At 33.3% G+C, this 7,753-nt stretch overlaps 1 pseudogene; it reads left to right on the top strand.

The window, feature by feature from the left end:
- The first annotated feature begins 7,140 nt into the window (after positions 1-7,140).
- LOC138815861 (U6 spliceosomal RNA) lies at positions 7,141-7,237 on the top strand (annotated as a pseudogene).
- Positions 7,238-7,753: the final 516 nt, after the last annotated feature.

Here is a 7,753-nt window from a genome sequence, read left to right as displayed (position 1 = left end):
GAATTTTAAGGTGTCCCTTACAAGTTGGAAACTGTTGGGCTAGGATGACTTTATGACATAAATCTTGGGATTGATGGTCATAGACATAATAGCTTACTCTTATAAACAATTGCTTACTCTTGAAGAATTAATTATTACACATGCTTCACAGTTTTATCCTCTACAAGAATGTGGCTATTTTTCTGTTTACTTCTCAATCTGGACACCCCATTGGAAACTGCATCTATTGCAGAATTAATTAACATGCAAACAAGTACTGTTTTGAATCTCTTAGGAATGTTGAGAATTTAAAAATGAGTAGTTGTTAGTCATAGGAATTTTGAAGAACACATTTATTCTGTCCTCTTAAAAACTTACTTACTTTTAAAATTATGGGTTTCCATAGTATTAAACTAGGTCCGGTCGTGGGGCCTGAACTCTTGGCCTGGGCGCTGTCCCTCAGCTCTTCAGCTCAAGGCTAGCGCTCTACCACTTGAGCTTCTGGCTTTTTTCTTTTTGCTTATGTGGTGCTGAGAAATCGAACCCAGGGCCTCAGGCATGCAAGGCAAGCGCTCTACCACTGAGCCATCTTCCCAGACCCTGTTTTCTGTTTTAGAATGAGAAAGTACTAAATTTATTCTTTTTTGAAAAATTTGGCAAGTATATTGTGAAAATAGTGTCTAGTTGGATAACATTCAAGTTGATGAACCTCTGATAAATAAGGGGTAATTAATTCAAATTAGAAGCCAAATATTATTGATTTTTAAAATGTTACTACATAAAGAATAATATTTACTGTGCCAATAAAGTAAAATTACATTTTACACAGCTTATTTTTTCAATTTTATTATCAAATTGATGTACAGTGACTTTACACTAACTGTAAGGTAGTGAATAAAAAACATTTCAAACTTGTTACCCCTCCCTCATTTTTCTCACAGTTTTCCTTCACCCCTTCACCCCTCACAAGTTGTAAAGTACATTTCCAACATATTGTCTTGTGAGTATTGCTATTGCATTGGTTTGCCTTTTGTCCTTTGTCTCACCATTGTTTCACCATACAGCAGGGATAAACCATAGGGGAAAACCCCAAAGAAAACAGAAATCACATAGTTCATCAAAAACAACAACCACAAATGAAAAAAAAATCTGGTTCCATATCTTGGAATTCATTTTGCTTAGCATCAGCTAATATGGTTAAATATATGCATAACAAAGCCACTGGAAAATAATAGCTGCATGGTTACTATATCATGAAAACAGCATGTTAACATTTTGATGGTAAAGGTGGAATTAGGATTGGTGAATTTGCGGTTCTGATAAAGGATTTTCAACAGTTTTAAATTTATGACAGGTAAAATTCAATAGTTCAAAATTTTTAATAACTTAGCCTATTAAGAAAATTTAAAATTGCCTGGAAGAATAGGCTCTCATGCAAAGAAATCCAAGGAGACTTAGTAGAGAGGGAGCAATATGGATGAAGATGGCTCTTTTTGAAACTAAACAAACAAACCTCAGAAACCTTGCTGTAAATCCTGTAGGTTCCCATGGAATTGTCCTTACCCAGGAACTATATTCTCACTGTTTGAAAGAAGGTTGTATTGGAATTTAAATTAAAAGTTCTTTAAAAAATAAGGCATCAAAATTTGTCAATGTACCTTCAATTACCAAATAGTAATTCTCTGAAAAAGATAATTTGAGTCAAAATATTTAGGGAGAAAGTGCCCTCCACAATGAAAGAAGGTGTTGGGATTACACATTTCTGTTTATAACACTTCCCACAATGTCTTTGGACGTGAAGCAGTGAAACACAGAAAAAAATTTGATTGGATACTTCAAACCAATGATTTCACATTTCTAAGTGGCTCACAAAAAATAATATTCTTATTAATATGAGGTAGTCTAGACTTCTTTTATTACATATGCCAAAAAGTTCAGAAAAGAATTGAAAAAATGGAAAAATTAATAATAAAATTTTTCTTAGAAGCCTTAGCTAAGCGTATTGACTTCAGCAGTGAAGGGAGGCCAAAACTTTTTGATGTAAATTGTGTTAGTATTTTTTCTCCCTAAAGTGATTTTACAGAGCCCATTTGGCTCACTACAATGCAGAACTGATTGAATGAAGACATGAAAATACATTCCACATCCAAATGAGGCAACTTGAAGAGTTTTAAAAGAGAAATAATGAAGATGTAGCAGTGGTGGAGCCCGTATGGTCCTTCAGCTTCACTAGACTGGAAGCCAAGAAGCTGTGATTAATTGGAACTCTGGCAAGAGCTAAGAGTAGGACATAGAAGTAGGACATAGAAGCATTTTCCTTTTGTAACAGACACTTTCTTCCAAGGTATGGGTGATTTAACTCTATTCTCCTCCATACACCTTGGTGAACAAATGCAAGACCAAGAGAAAAATAATCTATTAAAATAATTGTGCATGGAATAACTTCACTGTTCCTGATATGGTATCTAAGGAGAATCTTAAGAGAGAAGATTAAAAAGTGCAGTATTTTTTGGTTTCCTCTAAGCATCTTCTTAGCAAAATATATCTTTGATGTTAGACAATTCTGATTGAACCAACAAGTGATGGAGTACTTATTTTTGTGGGCACTTTAGACACAAGAAGTCTTTCAAGGTAAAAGAAAAAAATATATAGCCAAATATTTGTGATCACAGCATCTTGGACTGTTTTCTGGATACAAAGTTTTATATTAGATTTCTCCTTATTAACATAGATGTTGTTTCATGGCAAACAAATACAAGAGGGAAGTTTTATGGACTCACTTGGCCAATTAAACAGCATGAAAGAAGAAAATGGCAAATAATATTTAATGAAATTACTTTGACCAATTACTTTGCCAGAAGAAAGAAGGAAAAATATAATTCAAAATCAATTGACTTAAAAGTATGAAGAAAGAGTAGTGAAGAGAGATTAGAGAAAATATAGAGGATCATTTTCTCTCCAGTGGAGTAATGCGTTCTTGATCTTGTTTCTTCCATTCTACCTCACAAGTTACCAAGTGTTTCTCAGGACTGGATTATCCAGTTCAGACAGAAATCTCGTAGAAGTAAGATACTGTATGCAGCAGATATAGGTGATTTATAACCTTAATCTATTTAATTCTGTTGAAAATTCTCCCCTATTCCAAACTTCCCTCTTTGAACAGCTTTGTTTGCTTTTCCCAAGACTGCCCTTCATTAACTGATTAAAATTTTGAGTGGTCATATTCATACTCTCTAGAGATTGCTGTTTGGTTGTGATTTTTGTATGTTTTTGTTTCTAGATGTGTTTTTAACTGAATTTTAAAAGTTTGTGCAATTGTGTTACAATTAAATATATCCATCTAATTGTCCAATGCTCCTAGATCAGAGTCACTCCTTCTATCATTCTCAAACGACCCTTTCTCCAAGATTTATTTCCAATTTACCACTTCCTTCATCATATGTGTACATTCAGTATTCTAGCTGTATTTGCTCCTTGTTCATTTTTCATTCATTCTATGTCTTTACTATAATTCCTCTTTGGTTTCAACTTCTGATAGTCATTCTGTTAAACTGTCTATTAATACTTTGAAAGGTTTATATACATTCCATGGAGTTTCAATCCTGCATATTCTTGAAATGATGTCAGCTTATATTTCCATAATTCATTCTTCTGCAGCAACAATTTGCAAGACTGGAGACGGGAAGCACCTAAACATGATTTTTTCTCAACCGTTTGAAAGATTAATCTTTAGTCAAAAGAAAGTTAAAAAATGGCTTAGAATGTATTCCTAACTATGCATTTTTATAAATGGCTTTGTACAATCGTGTGATTCTTTTATTTTACATGGAATAATATTTTCTACTACATATAAGTTTTGGAAAAAGAAGAACATTATAATTTATTCCTAGATAGGAATATGATAGAAATAGAAGACAGATATTATGTTTGTCATATCTCTGATTAGTACCCATATTCAAGACATAAAGTCATATTTCTTACTATGTTATACAGAGGGAAAACATAAAATAACATATGATGAGGCAACTATTTGTGATTGTTTAAAATGTACCTTATTAAATGATGAAATTTATTAGCTAAGGTTTGGGTTTGAAATTTAGGAGGCTGACATATTAAACACATTTCTGAAAGGCCCATACTGAAAAACACAAATTGTGGGTGGTACTATTTCTACACTTTAATGAATGGTTGAACATGTTTGGCATTAGTGCTGTGTAAATAATTCAACTCTATTGTACTTGCTCCCTACACTTGAAAAACTTGTAATGTCACTAAGTATCATCAACTTGTCAAATGTTATTTTGGCGAAAGTGATTTTTTTAATTTAATTTTATTTTATTTTTGAACATACTATACAGAGGGGTTACAATTACATGGGCAGGATAATGCGTACATTTCTTACCAAGCATTGCAGCCTCCTCCTTTGGTTTACCCTTCACATCCCTTCCCAGCCTCCCCCCTCCCCCCCAATCCCAATCCTTCTCCTTCCCCCCACTCGCCCCCCCCCCACACCGACGTTGTAAAGCTCGTTTTGGACATGACAACTTGTAATTCTCACTGTTGCAAGAGGTCCACCTGTATCCTTAAACACTGGTTTTTCCCCATCTCCTCCAAAAGTTATACTGACATCAAATATAGTGAAAGCAGGGGTTATACTGTGGGGGAGGGACATACAAAGCAACAAAGAGATAATCTTATAAATGCATTAGAAACACATGCATGAAAGAAAAAAACATTAAAATACATATCTAAGGGTTCATTTTCCTGACCTCACATTATCTGACCTTTTCCGCTTGACTCATACATATACTAGATATTGCAAATAAGGGAAACCATGAGACCTATGTTTCTTTGGGCCTGGCTTCCTTCACTTAATTTTTTCCAAGTTTTTCCATTTCCTAACAAATGGGGCAATGTCATTCTTTCTGATGGAGGCATAGAATTCCATTGTATATATACCACATTTTCTTGATCCATTCATCTACTGAGGGACATCTGGGTCGGTTCCATATCTTAGCTATGGTAAATAATGCTGCAATAAACATAGTTGTGCTGGTAGCTTTAGTGTGGTCTTGTTTGTAAACATTTGGGTAAATGCCCAAAAGTGGGATTGCTGGGTCATAGGGGAGATCTATGTGAAGTCTTTTGAGGAACCTCCATACTGCTTTCCAAAGTGGTTAAACAAGTTTACATTCCCACCAGCAATGAAGTAAGGGCGAAAGTGATTTTTAAAAGTTTATTTGAAAAGGAATATACTTTCAGGAGATTAAATGTAGATTATCATTGGTTTGAGAGTGACATTTTTATACCACAGAACCATGTTGTACTGAAGTCCCAGTGTTTTGAAGCACTTCTTAGTGCTTCAAATGATTTTCTGAATTACATTTGACCTCTAAGTCAAGTTTTCGGGCTTTCGTAGACCAATTATAGATCTATCTTTCTAGGAACTATTTTTTGGCCCACTTATGTTGGAATAAAATCTTTCGTTAATCATAGGTGAGGGGTATTAAAAATAATCTTATGACAATTTGTGAACTTGTTCACTCATATGGGCTGGTCATCTGTAAGTTGAATGTTTGAATTACAGTACTTTCTCTCAAATTTTGTGATCTCATCCTTCATTTTAAGTTGCCTTGCATTTCACAATTGCTTACTGCTAATTCCTGCATCTCAAGGAATTGGGGCCCTGAAATATAGGAAATGCATAATTGAGATGGGTCTTCAATTACTTTGCGTTGATATATTGCATGGGCCTTGGTGAAAAGTCTTGCCCCTGTTATCTGATGATGCAGGTAAAGGGGCGTTGAGATCCTAGGATCCATGGGTACTGCAGAAGAGTAATATTTTTTAGACATCTTAGCAAAATTTGGGCATAATCAGTAAGAATGCTTCAGAAATATGGATAAAAACAGTTTGGGACAAGCGAGTTAAAACAATAAACAGAGCAGCAGAGTAATATCCATTACAGATTAGAGGAAAACATTGTTTTTTATCATGTGGATTCGGAAGACCAAGAAGAGTTATAATGTATCACAAGTTTATACTAAAAAGATTGCATTGATACGTTTTCTAGTCTAATACATATTTGAAACCTAAATGTTTATATTCCAATTCTGTTTATTGGAGTAAATAAATATCAATTTATTTGTCAAATTATCAACTAATTCTAGTAAGTTTCATTGTGTGAAATATAAAATCAGCACATATAACTATATATAATATGATTAAAAGACACACGTTGTGTATTGTTCTGTTGTAGTTACTGTATCAAAGGCAACTCTGATTTAAAGTATGATTCCATTATCTCTACTTCAGTGTTTGATAGAATTAGATCTAAAGCTTTATCATTTGTAGATTTACAGCATGGAGGCAAGAGGAAACAATGTGATTAAAACATTATCAATTTAATGCCTAATAACAAGGAGAAACATATGCACTTCTCCTGCAACTATGAAAATATTTGGTGATAAAAAGGTAGTAGTGTAAGTTCCTGCCAGGAACTTACAGACAGGCCAGGACATTAAGTAATCATGCATACGAACAATTTTTTCACTTCTTGGCTTTAGCTACTTTTAAATGGAAGGTATAATAAACAATTATATTTTGATAAAATACCTTCTCGTCTGAACAGTTCTGTTTGAACTGTTCATCTCTCTATGATCCCTTGTAACCAAGATTAGTTTTGTTCTAGTAAGAAAATCTTTGCTGTCAGGGTAAGGTATTCTGGTTGGTCTGTTCCCACATGGAAGAAGGGTAAAGGCTCAGGTAGACATTTGTTCCAGTAACACCTCATTTGGGAAAATGTCAGCTGAAGAAGTTTAGAAGTAGCGCTTAAGCAACGCTTAGTTTGAATCCATTAGGTCCACAAAGCTGGACAAATAAGTACTTGAAAAAGCCATCACCTTTGGACCTAACTATAAATAATAGAGAGTATGATCAAATTCCAAATAAAAAGACTTAAGTATTCATTGGCAAAAATAGTTTGGAAATGTGAGCAATCGACTGATCAATATAATTTTTTCCAATATTCACAGAATTTTAGGGAAATAAGATCGATAGCATTGTTAGGAACAATAAGGTTTCCTTGTTACAAGTAGGCACCCATAGATATAAGCCTGTATAAAGATTGCAGCATTAACTATTAAATTTAGAGGATACTACATGCTTCAGCAGCACGTATACTCAAATTACAACACAGAGATTAACATGGCACTTGCACAAGGATAATATGAAAATTTGAGAAGTATTCCAAATTTTTCATTCTTCAGATGCAAGAAATGAAAAAAAGTGATTAAAAAGTTGATTACAAAATTACAAGTGTAACAATACACGTAATTCATATAATTAAATTTAGTTTGACATCAGTGTATTAAATCACCTCAGAAAGGCGTTTACATAGCATAAACTTTACAAAACTTTTCAAATTAGACAACATTGTCATTTTATCCCAAAGAAAAATAATATTAAGACCTAGAAAAAAAGGAATCAAACTGTTTCTATATGGAATACAATCGGAAAGTACACATTAATGAACGTATATATTATAAAATAATATAGAATTCAATGTATATCTAGGAGAAAATAAATTATGAACATTATGCAAACATAGAATATAGAATATTATAAAATATACATTTTCAGACAAGCACCAGAAATATTTTAGTTTCTGTACTACTCATTTCAACAGGTAAATTAAAATTATTTCTTATTAAAAAAATCACAAACTCTGAAGAAATTATTATACATGTTTACAAAATCTATTGAATACATTTTT

The sequence above is a fragment of the Dipodomys merriami genome, unplaced genomic scaffold, assembly GCF_024711535.1.
Source record: "Dipodomys merriami isolate MVZ:Mamm:240054 unplaced genomic scaffold, mDipMer1.0.p SCAF_674, whole genome shotgun sequence".
Classification (NCBI taxonomy): Eukaryota; Metazoa; Chordata; class Mammalia; order Rodentia; family Heteromyidae; genus Dipodomys; species Dipodomys merriami.
Note: the sequence above shows the minus strand (reverse complement) of the source record. Positions and strands in the feature narration are given on the sequence as shown.